Raw genomic sequence first — 24,902 nt, forward strand, 5'->3', positions numbered from 1 at the left:
CCCAAGTGCAGGACCCAGTACTTGGCCTTGTTGGACCTCATACCATTGGCCTTGGCCCATTGATCCAGCCTGTCCAGATCCCTCTGTAGAGCCATCCTACCCTCAATCAGGTCGACAATCCCACCCAATTTGGTCTCGTCTACAAACTTACTGAGGGTGCACTCAATGCCCTCATCCAGATCATTGATAAAGATACTAAACAGAACCAGCCCCAATACCAAGCCCTGGGGAACACCATTTGTGACTGGCCACCAACTGGATTTAAATCTATTCAACAGCACTTTTTGGCTCCAGCCATCCACCCATTTTTTTACCCAGTGAAGTGTACACCCATGCAAGCCATGAACAGTTTCTCCAGGAGAATGCTGTGGGAAATGGTGTCAAACGCTTTACTGAAGTCTAGGTACACAACACCCACAGCATTGTGGCTGTGAAAAAGCAACTCCTTTTGAAGAAAAATCAACATGATTCAACTTCTCCTCCATTCGGGTTGCTGTGCCTGTAGAATCTTCTGCACAAAAACTAAACTTCAGTTTAAGTTTTTGTGGTTTTTTTTTTTTTTTTTTTTTTTTTTAGGAATAACAAAATGCCCAAATTTCTCAAACATTTAAAATCCAGAAGCACAAAATAGCTCGGGTATTTATAGCCCTACTCTGCAAAAATTAAGGTCTTCTTACTTCCCTTCTTCCACCCCATCCAGTGCCTTATCTGAGTTTTTACCGGCAGAGCTCTCTCTCTGTAATTCTGTATAAGGCCCAACTGACATAATTTTGGCTGGGCTGAGCGGCTTTGTTCCTATTTCCCAGCTTAATGGGACAGGGCAGCGTCAAAACATGCATCTTTTTGTGGAGGTCCCTTGAGTGGCCCAGTCCAGAAAATGTCTTTGGGACATTGTAAACATATGGTAAAGAGCAAACTGCACCCCAAATACAGTCTCTAGGACTCCTTTCAGCCCAAACCCAAAATGCTGGTTGAGAAGGCTGTAAAGGGGAAGGGTTTGGGGACTGAAGGAAGCACCTAAGGATCAGAGTGGAGATACATGGTATAAACATAATAAGCACTCATTTACTACTATATGTCCCCACCTTATGCCTTGCCTGGCAACTCCTACATTTAAATTCCTCGTTTTGGCTTTGACAATTTTAGTCTTGATGCTCAGAGCAGTCCTTGTCTGTCACTCTCAGCCTTCCACCAGAAGTTTGTCTGCTGGAGCACAGGTTGCAGAAGATTTGTGTGCTGTGAGTTTCCAACATGTTTCTTTAGCAAAAGACCACTTTCATCAATATTTCATCTAATAAGGTGAACTGTGAAGTGAACCTCAGATACCTCCCATCCTTACTCTCCTTGGCTGGTGGGACAAAAACTTCCCATAGAGGGACAGAGGAGACATGAGTATGACAGTGTCCTTAAGCTTCAGAGGTCTAACTATAATCATTCATCTGTCAGGGACCACATCATCTGAAATCCCATCACTTCAGAAGCCAACTTTCAAAAATCCATCCTGGTGCCCTTTATTCTCAAGCTGTCTAAAATTTGAGTATTTTAAAAGAAAAACCATAAATGTGGAGAGAGTAGGACTTTCCTGGGGAGTATTATTTTTGGCAGCAGGCACAGTTAGCAAGTTGCAGCTGGAACTTTCAGTCTTTGAACACCTCATTTACGACGTGGTCTTTCTCCAGAATAAGCCTTTTAGTGATATTACAGCTGTTAAGTTTGTAATTCTACAGAACCAGCACATCACAGACTCCCTCTGAAATCACCAGCTATTTCGGAGGTATAAAAGAAGGCATTGGATTTCAGTGGGAATTCAGTACGCTGGAAAGCGTGTGAGGAAGCCTGCTTTTTAACAAGCAGGTTTTCAAAGAGGCTGTTTTTACAAGGCTAGTTTGTGAACTGCTGGCTAAGCAGCCAGGTGCTGGAGCTGATTCCAGATATAGCAGGTCTTAAAAATTACAACAGCGCTGTATAAAAATAAGACGGGGAGAGTATAAACTCTGAAGAGGAGGAAAATTTGTTTCCACGCTTCAGAAAATTTTGGGGCTTGGCTAAAAGGATTCTGGGATATGTCAGTAGCAACTGACCGTGTGTGGCCTCTTCTGAGCACACTTATGACCATTTATGCATAAAGGCTGTGGTATAAAACACTGTATTTCATTACTATTCCTAAAAGGAGGGAAAACAGATCAATGGCAAAACTTAGTGGTTCTACAAAACCCATCATACGGGAACTTCAGCGGTGCTTCATCTCTATATTCCCCTGGGAAGTAAACTTACATTATCATCTTTTTTCTATAACTACACGTAGGCAGTGAAACGTTTGCTAAGAGCAGATCAGGAGAAAGGTGCTGAACAGAGAAAGCCGTAAGTACATTCATGATCAAACTAAAGGTCCTTCTAGGCCTGCAATGTATTTTTAGAGACCAAAAGAGTCAGAAAAAGCAAGGAGCCATCCTCCTTACAGATCCTTCCAGCCCTCTGCAGCAACGCCCTGCCTCCCAGGCAGCTCCTCCCCGAGCTAAATACACCAGTCTATTTGCCTCTTTCATTATGGAAACTATTCTGTGTTTGTGATGACTTGTGCCCAACTCTCTACATTTTCAGAAACAAAGACAGAAATATAAATTATATAAAGAGACCAAAATGCAAACTATTTAAAGTGTATACTCACTGTTGATGGCATACAATACAATGGCATAATGAATTTCCGAGCTTGTTCACTACTAATTTCCTACTACTTCCTACCTCTGATTTGCCTTTTTGCTTGCTCAGTAGTGAGCTGCTGGCAAGAATTTTTCACTGTCTTTCCGATATTTCTTTGTGCTCTAAGCAACCACCTTAGAGCCTTAATTTCATTTAACTGTTGAGGATTTGAGGATTTTCTTCCTTGGGTATTTTTCCCCATCACCTGACGCAGAAATTCTGCTTCTGCAGAAAAGTTCATCTGGGCTTGACTTGACTTTCCCGGGTTGAACGTTAAACACCGCTTGTGTTTTGATGGTTAGCATGTCAAACCAGGTGTCAGCAGAAGGGAAAATCCTTCTCATACCACAAGGAAGATGACAGAGAAGCCAATATGCAGCTAGGAATTTCATATCAGGCAGAGGATGATACTACAGTGATAACAAAAATAACAAAGTGTAATCGTCTTTTCAAATCTAAAGGTAAGTACCTTTCTAAGAGCCATTTAGTGGATTATCCTAAAATCCTCAATATCAGCATGTAGGTCGGTTAATCCAGGGTTGGGGAAAGTCCCCAGGCAAAAAAAAAAAAAAAAAAAAGAAAAGGAATAACAACCAAAAGAAAAGGGAAAAAAAGAGAGTAACGGAACTGTAGAGGCACAGCTTTGAGTACATCAGCACACACAGGGACACTCATCTCTGCTCACAGAGCAAAACGACTTCACCTCTCACCTTATTTGAACCAACAAAAGCAAATCTGATCTGAGAAGCATTCTGCAGTAGGAGTATAAAAAGGATAATTGAAAGTTTATTACTTAATGCTTGGCAAAGCTATTTCCCATGGCAATTTGATAAATATCTTGACTTTTCTGCCCATCATAACCTTAGACGTTTATTGCCTCGTTTGCTATAACAAACGTTCAGTTATCTTCCAGCTACCCAGCCCATATTTAACAGACTGTACAGCAGGAATGTTGCCACAGGAGAAAAAAGCCAAGGGATGAGACTAGAAGTTCAGGTGGTGGGAGAGACAACAGCTTTCCAGAGAACTGCGCCCATCTTACACAACAAAAGCTGCTTAATTTAAGCAGAAATCCTGCTTCAACAGGCTTGGGGAAGCAGAGGGTCCTTTCTGCTGATGGAGTCTCTCCTCAGTGTTTCCAATCTACAGAGAGAGCAGAGACCCGCATCTCCACAAAATACAATAGGGCAGCCAGAAACGAAGTATTTATTGCTTTATATACTGCAAGCCAGTTCTTGCTTAGGCAAGGCGGTCTTAGACATCAGGGCTTTGCAATCAAAAAAAGAATTGGGGGGTGAGGGGCAGAAAACCCAGTATTGGAGTGGGTTGTAAGCCTCCACCGCAGTGGGATTTTTATGGCCAAAAGGATAAACAAAACTCTTGTAGCAACTAGCTGCACATCCTCCCTTTGGTAATGCAGGCTGACACTGCCGCTGGTTTGAGCTCTCTCTGCTGCGATGAATTAATTGCTTGGAGGCACATGGCTATGGGGAGCACTGCTGTGGTGGAACAGGACAAAGTTCTCCTCCTTCCTGCTGGGCACTGGAGCAACTATGTCCCCAGCCAGCAGTGCAAAATATTCACTACAACGCTGAGGGCACTTTGGAGAAGAGATGAAAAGATTTCCTGGTGCTTACTTGGGAATGATGGGGAAAACACTGCCATCAGAGGACAGATCCAGCTTCAGCGATGTTGGGTGCCTCACTCGTTGCAACTCACTCCAATCTCCAGGTATTTGTGATCACCAGGTATATCGGCCATCTGCACAGTGGTGCACAACCTGTACCACCTTGCAGAGTGTCTGTGCGTGCAGGTGGTGATTATGAAGCAAACCTGTCTCAAGTCATCTCCCAGTGACACTGAGTCACACCCGTGGCAGCCATCCAGGCAGCACCCACAGCTATTGCATCCTCAACATCTGTAGAGGTTTTATCTTTTGTATAAAGAAGTGAAATGGAACAAATTCCCAAGCCAGTAATAAAGAACATGAAATTTCCAAGAGGAAGCAGATAATACTTATGAAAGGAGGAAAAATAGATACCAAAGATGATTGCGGTGTAAAACATCAGTCCTGTTGTTCTCAGTGTCTCCTTCGGTGCTTGGGTACTTCCAGCAGCTGAGGAAAGATCAAAGGACCCCAAACCAACCAATGAATTATAATGTCCTATGGAGCCAATACTAGAAGTTTATTCTTTGGTCTGCATTTCTCTGATATTATTCTAATTAGCTGTATTATGAATGTGGTACCTAGAGGCTCAATTATTTCATTTCACCAGGGATGGCTGCTGTATTAATTTTTAAACAGTATGCTTTAAATATTTACCGAAGTTGTTAAGAACCTGCGATGAGATGCCAAGAGATGCCAAGACCCTCCTTATCAATAGGGACGATTCAACCTTTTTTAGCAAAGTTCTGCTTGTTTTGTCATTCAGCCAAACTCCAAAACTTAATGGGAAATATTAACCTCTTTTACTTTGTAATAACCTGAAAGAATTTGTGATGTGTTTTTTTTCCATTTATTTTATTTACACATTTAACCTGGAGATATTTTCTGCAAAAGACTTAATTATTTCAGTGGTAAATTCCACACCCTGAAGAAGGGAGAGGACAAAGACAAAAAAGAGAAAATGGTAAAAAAGTGATTTATTTCCAAATATTTGTCTCTTTTCTTGGGATTTCAGACCTCAGATGCAACTGGATACAGAAATGTTCATCTTCTGTTACACAAAGGCAAAACAGGAAAAAAAAAATAAACAAACCAGTTTTCAAAGTTTTAAAGGAAAATTGTGAAAACCAGAATTATTTAATTCTGAAGTTCAAAAACAAGTTGAAAAATAACAGGAATGGTTGTATACTTATATGCATATACTTCGATCAAACATTTGAACTGTTGCCCAGAGAGGCTGTGGGATCTCCATCTGTGGAGATACTCAAAGTTCTTCTGGAAAAGGCCCTGAGCAACCTGACCTACCTTTGAAGGTGGCTCTGCTTTAAGCAGGGGTTTTGTCTCGGTGACTTATAGATGTCATCTTAAATCAATCTATGATTCTGTGTGTATAAATGATGAATTATTTTGGAGGATCTTCAGTGAAATTACAAAGCATGGACTAAATCTACAGGAAGGAGACCCATTGGGTTGATGCTTCCTGCAGATGCAAATTTCTCTGTGTATTTAGAGATGCAAAAACATGACTGAATGGGGACCCCGAGCAGTCCCCCTGACCACATTGTCCATAGACTAGATCCAAACAAAGCAATACTGAATCAGAACCAATGCTGAATTTTGAAGTTTCCTATGGAACACTTTCAGTGAAACAATCTTGGGAGAGGTTTTCTTCTTCTTCTTTTTTGAGAGGTACAGAATATTTTTTGTTGTTGTTTTGGAGTGAAAAGAAACATCTAATATCTGTTGTGGTTTTGTTTTTTTTTTTTTTGAAACAGATGATTTTGGCATGATTTCGCATCAGTTCTGTTTATTTTTTCCCCTCAAAACAAAATTTCATCACAAGCAACATCTTCTTGTAAAATTACTACCTTTTTTGATAAAAGCGGCGTTTTCTGATAGGAAAATATTTCATCACAATTTTTTCCTCCAGCTTGATCTGTGATATTTGTTCAGCACATTCTATTCCCTGCACTGTGCCATGGGCACTAAATAAAAATGAAAATAAAACAAGGACAAAATGCTCATCTAGCCTGAAGCAGTGGAGATGGCGGGAAGTCAACAGAGCTATGCTCAATTACACATATGAAGGGCCAAACCTGCAACATAATGTACAAGATTTGTAGTGACAACTCAAAACCAGTCACTTTTATGTGTTAAAGAACTCCCATCTTGACCATTCACAGGGACGTATTCTCCTCTTCTTACTCAGCTCTGCAGAGCCATACCTCACTTATTTCCCTCTCTGCTTACCTAAGTACTTCTGTTTATACGCTATTTTAACATCAACATTCTCAAGTTAATTTATTGGGCTTTCCTGGTTCACAGATGGGGAATTAGGTGGGTCTGGTAAGAACGAGCATTCAACAGATTAAGTGATTCTTCATGGTGCTAACCTCTGTGTTATCCTGATTGATCTGGGCAAAGCCAAGGACCTGCACCTGCTGCTGGAAGCTCTGGATCCAGTACAATTTTACCCTTACAAAGGTGTCACTCAGAGCACCCAGGATTTACACAAAAGGCAGGTTAAATCCTTGACATCAAATTCCTTTCCTCTTTTTCTGCAATAGGGAACCTATTTACACCAATATTCTCTGTCCACTGAGAAATCTGCATAAATAACTAAGGATCACCTTATATACAAGACAGAGTTGACTACACCAGCAAAAATATTTAGATTAGATGACAATGGGCATAAGTTGCAACAAATGAAATTATGATCAGAGGTAAGGCAAATATTTTTCACGCTGTGGGTGGCTGCACACTGGGAACTTTCCCAGAGAGGTGATGGAATCTCCATCCCTGGAGATATTTAAAACTCAGCAGGGTGTAGTCCTGTGCAACCTGGTACAGCTTTGGAGGCACCCCTGCTTTGGGCAGGGGTTGGACCAGATCATCTCCAGAGGTTCCTTCCAACCCAAGTTAGCTTTTAATTCCATGACCAAGTTGTGCAGTCCTTTGCAGATGTGCCAGGCTGACAGACAGTTTAATCTAGTCTCAATGCCTGTTTAAACTGTCTGTAAATCTACAGAATAATGATGATCCCATCCCAAGAGACACAGCTAAATCAGGGCATTTAAGACTACACATCTGTGTTGTTACAACAGGAAGGATAAAAGGGGAAAAGTTACCATGAAGCGCCATATTTGCTGGCATATGTAGAGAAATGTCATCAACTGTAGAGAAAGTCATCAACAGAGCTATTGTGGCCCTTTCTTCAAGAGCAAGGAAATTTCAGAGCAAAAATTCAATGCATAACTCAGCAGTCATAACTGTAAGAAAAAAATCGTCAAGTGCTACACAAAGGCTATCAGGTCCACCTCCTTGATGTCCTTTCCTTATACCCCAGGACTCTGCAACGTCGAGATTAAAACCTGAGAACCACGAGACAAACAAGACGATCTGTAGGTACTATCTCAAGAGGGAAGTAGGTGGAAGCTCTGCAGCTCTCTGAGCTTTCAGAGCGGGCCCCGGCAAACACCTACACAGAGTTGCTGACGACTGTGAGACTCACAGCTTGTACCGACCCACCCAAATCTCTTCGTGCTTCTTAATCCTGCGGGCCTGGGTGCAGAGGGATAACTGAAGCTGTGCACATGCAGAGAGCAGAGGGAAGAGAGGAAAGGAGCCCAGGATGGATATGAGCACTGTAGGCTAGTGGTACAACAAGCATGGGGATCTGTGGCCTGCAAGGTCCGGGGTCAAGATATAAAGGTGATGGATTGGAGGATGACCAAGCTGACATATCCTTCTCATTCTTTGCCTCATATTGGCCACGTCAACCACGTTACAAAGTTAGGTGTAAGAGTAGAAGTGGAAGAAACGAGACTGAAAGACCTGATGACATTGGTATGAGGCAGACTGGAGAAAAAGACTGTCAGGGTTGAAATCTTAAACGCACACCCGTGCTCATACACCGCAGCAATATGTGGAGCAATTAATAGTCAGCCAGGGTCAGGCCTATCTGAAAAGCTTCTCCATAGTATTAAAACACTTTCTGCATTTACATTTTGTGCACAATTTAAAGAATATTGAGAGAAGGTGAAACCTGAACATACTAACTAGTAGCTGTCATCTCCTTGCTTGGCAGAACTTTGTTTTAAAACTGTAGGGGAGCATTAGCTCTGAAATAAAAAAAAAAGAGTAAATGTGCTAATTTTACATTACTGTTTTCTCCAATGATAACATCCATAGGTTGGCCTTTGCAGCAAGAAATATCAACACCTTTTTCCCGGGTTCTGTCTAATGTTTGTGTTGTGAAAGAAATGAACAAGAAGAAGATTCTAAAGAAAGATGAGTGAGAAGAAAGGAAGAGGATATAAGTTTACCAGATAAGTAATATAAAGATCAACCTAAATGAGAATGTTGTTCCTCTCATCACCCTACATCCCCACTCTAAGTGGATATAGGAATAAATATAACACATATATTGATATTTTAAAAATACTAGGTGAAACTTTTTTTTTTTTCTCTTCCCCAGGGCAATTTTATTAAAAGCAAGAGCCTTATTTCACAACAACAAAAAAAAAAAAAAAAAGAGGAGAGAAGAAAATTAGATCAAAGTCACTCCTCATCCCAGTGATTAGGTCACTCCCGAGAGGCAGAGTGCTGACCTTTATCTCCTCCACCTTCCCAAACCAGAACAGAGAGTACAGGTACCCACCATACTCGCAGTCCAGTAATCAGGGGGAATTCTAAGATCCCGGCTTTTGCCCAGGGGATGTGTTCCAATGTGCACAAACAATTAAAAGCTTGATTGGTCAGAGAAAATTTGCCTTCAAGTGGGGGCTAAAGAATTTGGAGAGGACGCAAGAGACATTGGCTCCAACCGCACTGTCATATCACAGAATCACAGAATCACAGAATCATCAGAGTTGGAAAGGACCTCTAGAGATCATCTAGTCCAACTCCCCTGCTAAAGCAGGATTGCCTGGAGCACATTACTCAGGACTGCATCCAGGCGAGTCTTGAAAATCTCCAGGGAAGGGGACTCCACAACCTCCCTGGGCAGCCTGTGCCAGTGCTCTGTCACCTGAACCGTAAAGAACTGTTTCCGTGTATTTGAACGGAACTTCCTGTGTTCTAACTTGTGCCCATTACCCCTCGTCCTGTTACTGGGAACCATTGAAAAGAGCCTGGCTCCATCCTCCTTCAACCCACCCTTTAGATACTTGTACGCCATAATAAGGTCTCCCCTCAGCCTTCTCTTCTCCAGGCTAAAGAGTCCCAGCTCTCTCAGCCTTTCCTCATAAGGCAGATGCTCCAAGCCCTTAATCATCTTAGTTGCTCTTTGCTGGATTCGCTCCAGCAGTTCCCTGTCCCTCTTGAACTGGGGAGCCCAAAACTGGACAATTGATGTTGATTTTTTAAAATACAAAATAGGACAACTTAAATAAATCAAGGAACACCCATTCTAAAACTGAAAACCATCTACAACACTGGTAGACCTCTCTCCTAGGAAATGGGAGATTAATTTCTGCTTCAGGTGGTCTTCTCTAGTGATCAAACCGCCTGAGCAGAGGATTTAAAATTCCTACAGTCTCATGGATGGCACTTGAGCTTTGATGTTACTTAACTCTAAATGTGAGGGGAGGTGCAGGGGCTGCAGCTGCACTGCAAGCAAATCAGAGGTTTTCTGAAGTCTTTTTACTTACCTCTCCTTTAAAGAGCTTCTGAACACCTGCAGCTCACATTAACTGCAATTTGTGGAAGCCCAGCTAGTCTGGAAATCTGCCCCTATGCCCACACCTCAAAGTACATTAAAATGAAGCAGCCTGATACTTTAACATCAGCAAGTCACTAATAATCTAAGTAACTAACAATTACTGAAAACCACCTGTATACAGCCTGCCTGAAAGTCTTCTATTACTGAAGTATGCATGTGCCAAGCAACCTAATGTCTAACACTGCCAACACCTCATTTAGCTCAATAGGCTATCTGCACATCTGCTTTTTCAAATAGCTATTAAATGAATTATATTGTGGTACATCCTTTTTTTGAAACAACCCACCAATTCAGAACTCACTCCCATCCCGCTGTATAATTTTTGTGCCAGGAAGAGATTGAAATACCAATATAAACACTTTAGGAGCTATTCACTGTTGCTAAGAGGACACAACACAACTGGTAGCCAGCAGCAGTCATGGTAGAGATTAATGTTTCAATGGATTTTTGTCTAGCTTCATAGTCTAAATTGAGGGAACAATAGAAGCTATTTTCTTTTACTGTAAAAATCTCCCATTAGTAATTCAAAGTCATTTATTCGGTTGAACTGGCATTTGTTCTAAACACATCCACCAGTGTGGATCCGCATCCAGGCAATATATCACCATCAGTCTCATTTAGGAAATAAAATATGGTTTTCAAAACAGAACACAACCACTCACGTTCATTATAACAGGTATGTAACTATGCACCTAACAAATGTATGATGGCATAAACGCTAATGTACACAAGACTACAAGTGTGTGCAGAGAAACAGTATGGCGCGTAAATTTCCATTCCAATTACTGTGTACCTGCGCATGACAAATTTTCAAAATTCCATCATGTAAATTTACTTGTTGTATGTATGCCTAGCTGCAAAGGTTGTTCAGTAATGCATTTTGATACTGCTTTCAGAAGAACACTTTGCAACTCCAGATTTGTACAGTAAAGCATTTATTCGTTTGCCTGAGTTGAAAGCATCTGTGATGTGGTTAGGGGGCAATAACCTTCCCCCAGGATTTTCAAATGTACTGGTGTCATCCTATCAACAGTAATCACTGGACATCAAAGTGCTAAGAGCTGTAGACCACAGAGCAAGATGTTGAACTTGCCTTTTTTTGCACAAAGTGAACGTCACGTGGCTTGCCGATATGTGAAAGCTTCTCCTTTAATATAGTCATGATCTTTGATATAAAAACTTTCTGCTTAGTAATTACTTACATTGCACCCTAGTTGGGCAGCATTTATTTAAAAATAGGGATTTTTTTAGAACAGAAAAAGGATGAAGAGAGATATATTTCTTTTAATAAAAGCGGACAAGGATAAAGGGAAAACTGAAAATGCACGAGGTGTCATCTGACATGTGGATGATTCCCCCATTCTTGAATTTAGATCTATAATCTGCAGCTACCCATTCGATAATATTACCACTGAGCTCAAAACAGGAGCAATGCAAGTCAGAGTAAGATATGAAGTGGGGAATGTACAAAGTCTCGAAATCTGGGGTTTGTTCCGTATCTGAGCACATCCTCTGCTACAGTGTCTGAAAATATCCCGAGTGCTTATTTGAAGCACAGAAAGATGGTGAATGAAGACTTGTACAAACATGCCAAGCACGTGTCAACACTGAAAAGCAGACCCTGCAGTTTTAAGAGTGTTTTTTTGTTGTTTGGGCTGAAAATGCTTCTAATTTCAGCCAGTCACTGTGCTGTTGTCTCATCTCTCACTTCAGTCAGAGCTGGATTTACTGCCTTTCTCTTACAAGAATTGCTCAAAACCAGCAGAAATGTCACAACAATTGTGATTGCTGTTCCAGATACACAGAGGAATTTTCTGGCTTTGGACTTTTTTTTTTTAATTTTTCAGTTTAATTGCTGTTAATATACATTCATGTCACTATCTGAATTAGGGAAAGAACGTGAAAAGAAAATATTTCTTATGGACAGAACAGTGAGACTTATCTTAGCCTTTTCCTGCTTCTGGAAGGTCACTTTGTGGCTTTCCACTGAAAAATTCCTCTTACACACATAAGAGCTTTTATTCCACAGAGTTCAAACAGATCAGAAGAGCTGTCTAACAAACTACGTTTTTCATCATCATTAGATGATCTCCAAGGTGTCATGTAGTTGTCTGATGCTATGGAAGACTAAAATGTTTCAGCTATTCTTGGACAGAAGATAAAATATATATGCACGGGGTTGCTTGCTTGATGTCTCTGAAGATACATGTTTCACTATTCTGTATAATTTGGAGTTTCTAAGGCTTATGTACAGAAATATCACATTTTCATAACTCAGCTGAGAAGAAATTAAATTAATATCTGTCCATCACCTGCCAGCATAGAGTGGATTTTCATATATAGCCAGGGGTAACTACTGGCACCCTTGGATGTTGCTAAGAACTCAGGAAGAATTAAATAGCGTAATTTCCAACCAAAGGAAACTACATAAAGGCTTAAAACTCCTACGAACTCTAACAGTTTTCCGCTGTCTATAAGTTTTGCCTCTGTTTTCCTCATAGTCACATCAGCAAGTGTAACTCATCAAGAGACAAAAAGTCACTCTAAGCATCATTTTTATTTATTAAACATTAATGAATGCTCCATTCACCGAAATTTTTGATGAAATTACCTGATCTAGTTAGCCCTTGCACTGCTCCACCACTTGTTTCTTGGCTGGATCCACAGCAAACATGAGCCGCTCTTCATAGCTGTGCTTCCTGTGGTCTCTGTATCCTTTCAAAACTCCACATCACAGTCCCACTCTTGCATAGATATTTGTTCAATACAAAATAGCCCGGCACCCTGCTCTCATCTCAAGGTGGAAGAATGATTCAATGAACACTGTGCAGCCTTGTGATACAAGAAATCTGAATTTGTTTCTGCGTTGTGACACATTTTATAGTTGATTTTGGATGAGTCATTTAGTTTCTTTATGTTTCTACTCCCTTTATGAAAAAAAAAAGCAAAACAAACAAACAAACAAACAACAACAAACACAAACCCACAGAATAAATAGCACTCACTTGGCTCAAAGGCTACAATGAAATACTCAGGCATGAGAGCTACACATCCCAGGAAAGTACTTCAGATAGTGCTTTTCACATGCTATTCCAAACACTTTCTTCTTCCTCCAACACACCAGGCGATTTGTGCTCCAGGAGCTTGCTGGTGTTGAACCACTTTCCACAAATGCCCACCAACCATTCCTACTCCACGCCTTAAGTGTTTTCTTTAGCTCATATTTAACCAGATGGCTTTGGAATTAGCAAAGTGGAAACCTGTCTGAAGGGCTTGGACAATGACTACCCACCAACTACAGCAGTCTCATGTTTGGTTTTTTTTCCAGACCTGAAATCTCCCCTTGAATACTTTTGAAACTCTTTGACATAGCACTGATTGCAGACAGACAATGGGAATCTCTCCAAATCTTTGTGCTTCAATCAAGTATTATCTCTTTTTAAATCCTTGGTGAAATATATTCAAAACATTACACACAGCGTGACTGTTTAGGGGAGTGACTAGGACCTGGTCAGTTTACCCCTTCAGAGACAGATCTACACAGGGATCTTCATGCTATCTTCTGCTACAATTGTAGTTTTTAAATAGCTTCTGTCTGACAACACAGCCAAGAAATACAAAAAATAAAAAATACAAAAAATAAAAATAAGAAAAAGATTCTAAACAAAAAACCAGTGGAAGATAATTTTAAAGTTTAAATGTGGTAAATTTTCATCAAGAATGATCAGCATGGAATGGAGTGATTCTGTGCTGGTTTGTATCCATACAACCTGACCACCTCTGGTAGGAAGGGAAGAAGAGAACTTGTATTTTTGAAAGATATGGAAACGAGAGTGCCTTATGAAGAAGGCAGGTTTCCCTAGGGTCAGTGTCTCTGGTAACAATACATAATGAATTTGAGCAGCAGTAGTTTCAAAGAAGGGTCACAATCTGCATTCCCTTTAAGTGCTTTCAGCTATAAAAATGCATCAGCCTCTCAAAACCCCCAAAATCTGAACATGCGCATGCAGTGCTGAAGCTGTGGTGAACCTTACAATGTAACAGAGTAGGATCTATATTAAAATAGAGTCCCTGTCCCAGGAAAGTTGTACTTCTTCAGTGGGGTACATCCAAGTCATCCGAGGACTTCAGGAGCATGCTTCCTTCTAACCATCTGAGTGAAGTGCCACAGATCAAGGAGGCTTTGGTAGACACAGAGCCTTGGGAACGTCACTGGACTTTGGATCAAATGAGGCAAAACACAGGTACTACAGATTGCCAATGCTGCTGAAAAACAGCAACATGATGGGATACAGTGAGATATGGGACAAGGCAGTCATGATCTGACTATTGGTCACACCATGGTATTAAGATTACATGGAATACCCAAAAAATGGTGCTGAAAGTGAATGTGGAAGACACACTCAGTAACATCATTGACAAAATGAGGAAGAGCTGACTGTCAATTGCATACTGCCATGCAATGATGGAGAATATTTAAAGAACTTCTTCATATGGGATTCAACACCATATTTGGACATATGAATTTAGGTGTCTACATGTGCACCTAGGTACTTTCTCCATTGCAGGCAATAGAATTGGCGGAGCCTGGAGTCCAGTGCACTCTAAAATAGGAAAATCAACATTGCAGCATGTCAGCTGAGTAGATTGTTTCTATGTTTCTCATTGTTTCCAAGAAGTTTAATAGTTTTGGAACACTTTTTAAAACCCTTCATTTTTCCAGTAACCTATGTGAAATCAGAATAAAGTATTCCAGTAGTAGTCAATGATCCTCAGTAAAATGCTTTCTTCCCATTGGTATTGGTAGACCTCCTCACACAATGTCCAATAGAATACAAAGCCACTTATTAAAGCCTGGATCTTTATATTCATGTGTGAAAATATTTGGCTTTTTTTTATTATTATTAACTTCTTTCCCGAATGTATTCAAACATCACATCAAAAAAGTTAGCAGGTAAAGTGCTTTTAAAGTTATATAAATCACAAATCATATTTGTTAACTTAGCTGACCCTAATATGGTAATTAACATAGAATTAATCTCTCTTGAGGACATATAAAACATATGAAATCAAGACAATCTGGAATTCAGCCCAGCAAAAGGGTTATATAAAGAGGATGTACTGAACCATTTAGTCAACAACTTTGCATTAATCTTTTTAAAATTTAGCATTTAGAACCTTCTTTTAAGTGCTAGAATAAACAAAAAACTTGAGGACGTTATTCCTAACCCCATGAAGCAGAATCTTAATTATATCTTCAGAATGAGATCATTTCATATGTATAAACATTGTTCACAGATTTACCATCCTTTTTGCCAGAGGGTTTTGTCAGCCAGGAAGATTCATTCCTCTAATGAAAAAAAAAAAAAAAACCAAAAAGCAAAAAACAAACCCTACCAAAAAAACCAGACACGTACTGTCAGTCTTGCTGGAAAGGAAAAAATCTGGCAAGAGCATCTAGTGGCCAGATCATTGACTCAGTCTCTTTAGCAAAAAACACCAGCTAAAAGCTGCAGAACAGAGACAGGCTGTTGGAAAAAGAGATGCAGAACCTGTTTTTAAAAATAAAAACAACACAAACATTCCAAGGAAGTGGAATACATTCATCAAAAATTGAGATCAACAATACAAGAAGGGTTAAGGAGAGAGAGTCCTCTGCAGGAGGACCCACAGCCTCACACAGAGAGCCCATAATCTCAAAGCAATGAAAACTAAGCAGGTAATTGCAAGTCTTCACCCTCCGTAACTTCCAGGTACTTTTTTTTTTGTCAGGGAAGAGGGCTCATCGCTTGTTCCTTTGCAAACTTTGGATTTTCAGTTTCTTGGAGGCTCTAAAAATGTTGAAATGTGATCCTCAGATGAGCATGAATAAGGTATAGAGGAAACTCAAACGAAGCTTAAGTCTAAAAGCATCACGCTGGAGGACTGTTTCACCAGGAAGAATGCAATTGTGTGCACAGCATCAAATTGACAGGGCACCGTCCAAACCCGGACAGGAATGTATTGCTTTGTCCTAGAGCCTCGGAGGTCAAATGGACATAAAGGAAGCCTATGTCTTTCAAGAGACGTATGGTTGCATCCTTCACAAGGCAACCGGTGATTTCTAATCCCTCCATTTTATTAACCCAAATCAGCCTGGACCCATTAAACAACACAGGCAGGAAGCACGAGAAAGCTATTAGACAGAGAATCTGCCTTTTCATGCCAACAGTCTAAATATACTCCCATCATCACTCACAACGGCTAAACACACATCTCAATCCCCAAAAAGTCTCAGCAAAGTTATCAAAGGAAGCCCTAAAGATGCCTAAATATGATAAATACATTTAAATAGGCACATCTGCATTTTAAAACTTGTAGTCTTTGTAAGGGGGACACAAAAATCGGAGCTTTATTAGGCACTGAACAATTCCCATGTCATTTAGATCTCTTCTTTGCCCTCAGCAAGCAACTCTTCCCCTTGCCTGTTTGTACAGCCTTGGCACTAGGGGTCCATCATTCCCAGCATTTAGCTCTCGAGGCTCTGAGAGCCGAACATATTTAGTCTTATAAATAGAAAAACATTTGCGTCAGCCACTACACTATGTTAATTCCCTAAATTGCCATATTTTCATTACTCGTTATAAAACATCCCTTTTTCCCCCTCATCAGGGAATGATCTCTTGTGTAAAGGAGATAAATGTGGTTAACAGTCTAATTAATCTTCACGTTAGATCATATTTTCTTAGAAGGAAATACTTAAATTTGTAGAAGGCAAAGAAAGAATATCAATGAAATGGAAGCTCCCTTTCCCCAAAAAGACAGTTCAGATTTTATGTCCACTTATAATTCCTCTAGTTGTAATACTTCACACATTATTCCTTTCATCCATAACATTTCCATTCTCATTTCTCAGGGAAAGCGTGCAAAGATGACAGTTCTCTGCCTGTTAAGACACATTTCCACATGAACGGAAGAAGATTCTTTGTTCCCATAACTGGAACAACTTCCCTTCGCGCTTCCTGTTCTCCCTGAGTCACCTGTCACAATACAGGAATTATACTGTAACGCTGAATAACCTTTGCAGTGAAAGTATTCATAATGGGTGGTCTCAGCGTCCCCACTTAGCAAAATTTTTTTTTAATTTTCTACCGTATATAACCTGGTCTTATAACCAGTTTTGCTCTTCTCCTTTACTGGAGGACCAGATAATACGATAACTATCAGGATATTTCACAGGGCAATGAAGCAGCAATTAATTTGTTAATAATTGTGCACTGCTTTGAAGAGGTAAATAGCTCTAAGCGCTGGGTACTATAATTAAGAAATTGCTAGATGCAGATAAACCGAAAAACAAAATTTCATATCTGAAATTGCTACAGAGCTATTCACCCTCCATCTGTGGATACTGTTCTTGCAGCAGCTATTGATTGCGCAGCAGTAAGCCTGAGAAGGCTTAATTCTGAAAAACTATCAGGTAAAATGCTGGTCTTATTCAAGCCAATAAACCCCTTGCCTTGACTTCAGCGGCTCCTTGTCTTGAGAAACTAACTTTCATGGTGATATTTTTCCGGTTTGGGTACCAGCAGGTCATTCTAGGTCAGCAGATTTGTTTCTCAAGAAGCCACCTTATCTGCGCGCAGTGATTGACTGGAATCACCGGCTGTGTCCATCTCGCGTGTTTTAGCATTATTGCAGGGGGAAGGCATGTATGAAGAAAAAGCTCCTCTGCTTCCATAACTGGAGATCAGTTTCAATAGCTTAACATTCCCAGAAATAGTGGAAAAATTTTAAATTTTCGTCATGCTCATAGGTGGCACTGAATATACTCATATTGTGAATCAGACTTAATTTTTGCTTCAAAGCAGACCCTGAACTCTTTACTTTGTCTCATATTTACCAATATCATTAGAGTCACTTTGACAATTAATTGGCCACAAAGTGCTGCCACCTTGTTCTGCATCGATCAACGGAGGACTGTGACCTGCAGCAAGGAGTGACTTGGGCAGTGATCAGCCTGGCTCACCACAGGGTCATTAACAATTTTCATCACTGATGGAGGAAGAACAGCATTACTGTACCTCAGGCACTGTAAAAAAGATAGAAGGGAATTCTCTATTGGGGTCTACTGGGCTGAGAAATCCTGAAGAAATTCATCTATTCTTTACATCAAACCAGAGAGCTCAACTAAAATGTTGTTCCTCTACACAAGAAATCAAGTAAAATCATCCTTCCACTAATGAAAAAACCCTCTACTCTGCTCCGGTGAGAACCCGCCTGGAGTACTGCATTCAGCTCTGGAGCCCCCAACATAGGAAAGACCTGTTGGAGCAGGTCCAGATGAGGGCCACAAAGATGATCAGAGGGCTGGAGCACCTCTCCTGTGAGGACAGGCCGAGAGAGTTGCCCAGAGAAGTTGTGGCTGCCCCATCCCTGGAGGTGTTCAAGGCCAGGCTGGACGTGGCCTTGGGCAAAGTGGTCTAGTGGGAGGTGTCCCTGCCCATGGCAGGAGTGTTGGAACTCGATGATCTTCAAGGTCCCTTCCAACCTCAACCATTCTATGATTCTTTGATTAAAGGCAATATGACTTGCCTTATACGTTCTCTTCCAGTACAATGTGCAAAAAACTGGTTTCACTGGTTGGGTACGGAGGATTTGTACAGTGAACTTGTTTGCAACATCTAAGAAAACAAAAATCTGCTTTTTCAGACAATACTTGATACTGAGGTCGGCCTGGATGCATATCAACTCGAGTCCACTTGTAGTCTAGCCTGATTTTGGAGGCACAACATCCAGGGTAGAGAGAGTGCAGGTTGATAGTGCAAACCCGTGCCTAAACCCAAGGAAGCAAATCTGTAGGGGATTAGACTTTTCTATTGACAATACACTCCAAATCACTCTTCTTTGTTGTGTGATATTTCTCCATGTTGTCTGTCAAATACTGAGTTGGCACCACTGGATTGATTGCTCCCAAAACATGTTTCCTCACATTTCTAGTAAAATTAAGCAAATTTAAGCAACAGCTCAGTTTGCTTTCAAAAACATGCACAGATCTACTAGTTTATTTGATTATGTGGCAGTCAAAAAGATCTGCAGCCTCTCCCCAATCCCCCAAATAAATCATTGAGCTGGAAAACAGCATGTGAAGCATTATGGGTGAACAATCACTTCTGGTAATACAAGCATGTGGAGAGCAGCCACAGAGCTTGGGTACATGGAAACCCAGGACTCTCCAAGACTCATTACAACAGCAGGGAGCTTGCTGCAGTAAAAAGTAGCTTCCAGCTTGCATGCAGTTAGGTAGGCAAGAACCAGATCTCGTTTGCTTAGCACAAGCTTTCTTTGTGTTGGGAGAAAGCCACTAACATCTAGGAAAACAAAATAATCCCTCGCATAACGAGATTCAGCTACATGAGACTGAAAAACACTCTGAAATACAAAGGAAAATCCACCATTCCTCATTTTTTGGTCACTTATCATGATAAAATGGACTACCCTGAACAGAGTCAGATGAGACAGCATCTCAAGAAAGCACAGCTCAAAACGTACACCGCAGCATCTTTGGAGCCTGAGAGTGCAAAGGCCCTGATTCTGCAGGAAAACAGCATCGTGAAGAAGCCATTTTTGACATTGCAGATGCCCAAATAAAACAGAAGAAATTGGATTATGCAAGCTTTACAAATATATCTGAAGTACAGGAACCAATCAGCAGTGTTATTTTCAATCAGTCTCAGACTACTGAAGGTATCCTATGTTTCTTTTTCAGTTTTGCACCGGAAGTTTCTTGCCTCGGTGCACTACAAAGAGAGTAGACTGTTTTAAAGCTACATATGTTCATGTTCATGTTGTTCCAAGACAGAATCATCCTCATCAACTTCACTTGGTAAAGCTTGTTAGCATTTCTGTGTCTTAACCAGTCTAATTAAGGCTGCTTTTTCCTGAGTGGAAAGATCACAGTTAAAAAAAACAAAAAAAAAAAAACAAAAAAAAAAAACAAAAACAAACCAACAACATTTAGCACCTATGCTCCACCTCCCAAATTTTTGTATAGTTTTGAGAAACTCACAATGCTGTGTAGCAGTTAACATATTTGGACAACTTGGGGGGGTGGGTGGGGGATTGCAGGTGAAATACTGGCACAGTCCAAGGTAATAAATTATATACCCTGAACCCTGGGTATTGCTACCACAATAAATAAATAAATAAATAAATAAATTATATTGAGCATGGATTCAAGGTCACTATTCACCAGAGCTTCACTGCTACAAAACAGAACAAGGTATTGTGTTCATCTTTCTTCCTCTGAAAGTTTTACTCCCACATCTCTAGGTATTCAAAGACAAACCTGCAGATCTAGATGTAAACAGATCCAGGACAGTGAATAACTGATTCCTTTTCTTCATTCGACAGCAATCGTAGTAATGAGACCTTCATTGAAAAATAAACAAGCTACATAATTAGTCTACTATCCCGAGTCTCTTATATTCCTCATTTCAAGGAACATCAGTCACTCGCATCCCACATTACTTCATTCCACTCAGGCATGGCGTCCTTCTTGCTGCTACCACAGAGCATTAATTCTGTTCGAAATGCCAAATCACATAAGCAAAGCGATACAGAACATTGTTTACAACACTGTAAGGAATCCCATAATGTTTTATATTTCCTGCCTAAATTATATATATGTTTCCACTTCACATTTGAGCCTTGGCAGGCTCAGAATTATGCTTAGCAGCTCAGTTAGGAGATCAGTTCCCACTCTCACGAGATGGTCATGTAACTCCAAGTGAACCAGTCAGGTGTTGGAAGACAGCGTCCACATCACAACTGCGCAATTCAAGGAACACAGCACACTTTATAAGAGCTGCCTATTAAAGGATATCAGAGAGGAAAGGAAAGATGTAATCACGAACCTTAGGGGAATGCGCACCATTTAGCTATCGCCGTCTCCTGGCTGGCTTGCTGACTGATGACAAGAGCTACAGATGGAAACGGTGGGAGGGAGTTAAAAGGAAAGCTGTCCAGCTCTTACACTTTCCAGACTGTCAACAGCTCTTCTCTGTTACTTTTCATGAAGCTTTTTTTCAATTTCCCTAGGAAGAATTTTTCATAGCTTTAATTACTCTAAATTTCTAAGAAACAACTTTGAAACAGACAACAAAGACAGTGGAGGAGTTCTCTGCTCCTGAATTCAGTAAGGACCATGTCATTGACTCCCACCAGCTTCACGGGGACCCTCAGAGAACAATGACAACAGGTCAGCACAATTTAGGGACAGCTTGTTTCAGGGCTTGGCTGCCTAAAGCTCAATTATGAGCCAGAGGGGTCCATCTTTTTACAAGATCCACACGCTTCCAAAATGATGCCTTTTTCTCTGAGCTCCTCCAGTGGCATTTTGTCCCAGGCTGAAACTCAACAATGCCCTCAGATCAGCCTGTACAACTGGGGATAACTCACTAGAGCTAGATTTTAAATATGAGATTGTCTTTCTTCCTTACCCTTTCCCCTCCTTTCTTGAAAAGACAGTTATGTGCAAACCAAACTGAAAAGAGAGTAATCTGAAGCTTAAGACAATATCACACCAAGGCGCTAAGTCTCCCAAGCCTTTCGTAATAAATAAATGGCATACTGTAAAACGCAAATGAGCATCACTGCGGCTGTGATTTCATTGTCCTGATGGGGGACCTGCGCCTGGCACGAGGCCAGCTACGTAATTCAATACTGAGAGAGAGCGCACAAATGGACCTCGGGAGGAGGATCGATTTTAATGTAATCCCATCTACTAATCAAAAGAGACTGAGGGATTAACGTTCACTAGGAAACGTCTGCTCAAAGTTGTCATAGTTTATTGATAAAGATAGCTTTGTTTTAATTAAGATACAAAATGACAATTCCAGGTCTAATTTTAGCTGCAAATAATCGGTTATTGATGATGTGTCTGGCTGAATTGTTTTAACCTGCCTTAGAATGTTGTTTTTTTTTAACTAGATTGGCCAGTTTGGATTGTTTTTTCATACTGCAAGGAGACCACATTCTCATACTGTCTTCATCCTCCGGGCATGAGTTGTTCATAGTTTCTTATTTTCCCAATACAAGATGCATTGTTGGTCCCATGATAAACCTAACTCATGACTCTCCATCCACCGCTGTCTATCCACCTGCAAGACTGTATCCAGCTTTGCATACCCTATGACATGCTGAAAGCAGCAAACCAATACTCATGCCTCAAATGGTCAGTCGATATCTCAAAAACCTGGTCAAGATGTGCCCCAAAAGGTAAGTACTTTATCTTCTCAGAGAGAGCAGAAAACACTGTACCTGGTCTAGGATGGGTGAGATTTCCAGTATAAGCAAAACTAACTTGCTTAAGATTATGTTCAATGACGAAGCTTAAGACATGTATCTTCTGAGCCCTGTGCCCCACCCTCCCCATAACTCGAATATTACCACCTGTAAACACTAATCCTGTAAATTCCTCTGGCTGCAGTTATCTTTCAAAAACACAAATCACACAAACGGCCATTTTTAGTGGAACACGGCAAGCTGACACACGCTTTTATGACCCACGAGACGCTTCACCCATCAGTGGGGCAGGGCTCGCAGAAGGTGTCCACACAGATGGTACTTCTCCCTCCGTCTCGGAAAGCAACCGCAGGCCAAGGCTTAGCTTCCCACGGCTGACAAACCTCTTCTGATCTAGTGCTGTAACACACGAACAGCAGTTAGGCTAAGCAGCGGTACGTGGAAAGGCATGGTGTTTTGCTGCAGGGAAGCATACAAAATCATTTTCCCTTTTTCCTTTGTTTTGGGTTTTCTTCACTCAAAAAATGCTGCAGAGTTTTGCTGCAAATCAGACACAACACACCCTAACCTCTGCAAGATCCTGGGGGCAAGCCAGGACCCTCTGACACAATTTCACCAAATCTTAGGCTCAGACCTAGGTTCAGAACTGACTTTTGCATCTGGAGTCTCTGTCTAGCAGGCCATGGATGGAGGTAGTTTCATCACATTGATCTTAAACACCGAAACTTGTGTTTTCTGATTTGAGTCAAATCACAGTGCATTCCTATTCTAAACGTTGGCATTCAAGGAGCTACTTACAAGTTGTCAGACCAAGGTGCAGGGACTAAATCCTGCACCGTGTTGTGCTAAAACACATATCCTCACAGCCTGACCGATCCTCTGCCTATCTCCCACTTCCATCGTTCAGACAGGCTGCCTTCAAGGTGTGATTTTAACCTAAAAGCTCAGGCTTCACTTCTTTGACAAGCACTCAGGTGCCTCCACCTCCCTGCTGCAGAGCTGTCACTCCAAACTCACCCCTGCTCATTTCCCAGGCCTGCTGATCGCTCTTTTTTCATACCTTGCCAGTACAAACTACAAGGCCTGTTCCCCTCCCACCCACTTATTTGCAATCAGCTGGTGCAACTATGACTCATCCACTCCTAATACAGACTTCAGAGACCTGTTCAAGGAGTGTTTTAGCTGATCTCACAGCAGCTGTAGCCTTTATAATTAGTTGTGACCATTTAGAAAGAAATAATTTTAAAGATTGCTATTTTCTTTCTCTTCATTCCCTGGATTAGAAGAGAATGGAGTCCTTCCAGAAGACAGATGGCGGTGGCGATAAGAATCATAGAATCATAGAATGGTTTAGGTCATCGAGTTCCAACCCCTCTGCCATAGGCAGGGACACCTCCCTCTAGACCAGGTTGCCCAAGGCCACGTCCACCAGGTTGCCACCAAGGCCTTCAACACCTCCAGGGATGGGGCCTCAACAACCTCTCTGGGCAGCCTGTTCCAGTGCCTCACCGCCCTCACAGTGAAAAACTTCCTAATGTTCAATCTGAACCTGCCCTCTTCCAGTTTAAAGCCATTCCCCCTCGTCCTATCACTACATGCCCGAGTAAAAAGTCCTTCCCCAGCTCTCCTGTAGGCCCCCTTCAGGGACTGGAAGGCTGCAATAAGATCTCCCTGGAGCCTTCTCTTCTCCGTGTTGAACAGCCCCAACTCTTTCAGCCTCTCCTCATAGGAGAGGTGCTCTAGTGTGGTCCCACCTGGGAAAACTGGTCACCTTCCCTGTACAGGGGTTCTAGGTGGTTAGAACTCTATAGGAGAAGAGAGAGAGATGGGAAAGCAAGCCCCCACCCTATGAAAAGATGCTGAGATTTTTGAGAAACAGAGACTAGTTATAGGTTGGAAGGAAAGGGAATGAAGGGATGGAGAAGAAAGCCAGTCAATGAAAGTAATCATAGAATGATAGAATCATTTTGGTTGGAAAAGACCTTTAAGATCATGGAGTCCAATCATTAACTAACACTACCAAAACCCACCACTATGCCATGTCCCTTAGCACCACATCTACATGTCTCCAGGGATGGCGATTCCACCACTACCCTGGGCAGCCTGTTCCAAAGTTTGATAACCCTCTCAGTGAAGAAATTTTTCCTAAGATCCAGTCTAAACCTCCCCTGGTGCAACTTGAGGCTATTTCCTCTTGTCCTATCGCTTGTTACTTGGGAGAAGAGACCGACCCCCACCTCGCTACAACCACCTTTCAGGTGGTTGTAGAGAGCGATAAGGTCTCCCCTCAGCATCCTCTTCTCCAGGCTAAACAACCCCAGTTCCCTCAGCCGCTCCTCATAGACCTGTTCTCCAGACCCCTCACCAGCTTCCTTGCCCTTCTCTGGACATGCTCCAGCACCTCAATGTCCTTCTTGTAGTGAGGGCCCCAAAACTGAACACAGTATTCGAGGTGTGGCCTCTCCAGTGCCAAGTACAGGGAGACAAGCACCTCCCTAGTTCTGCTCACCACGCTATTCCTGATACATGCCA

The sequence above is a fragment of the Vanellus vanellus genome, assembly GCF_965231255.1.
Source record: "Vanellus vanellus genome assembly, chromosome: 2".
In the NCBI taxonomy this organism is placed as follows: Eukaryota; Metazoa; Chordata; class Aves; order Charadriiformes; family Charadriidae; genus Vanellus; species Vanellus vanellus.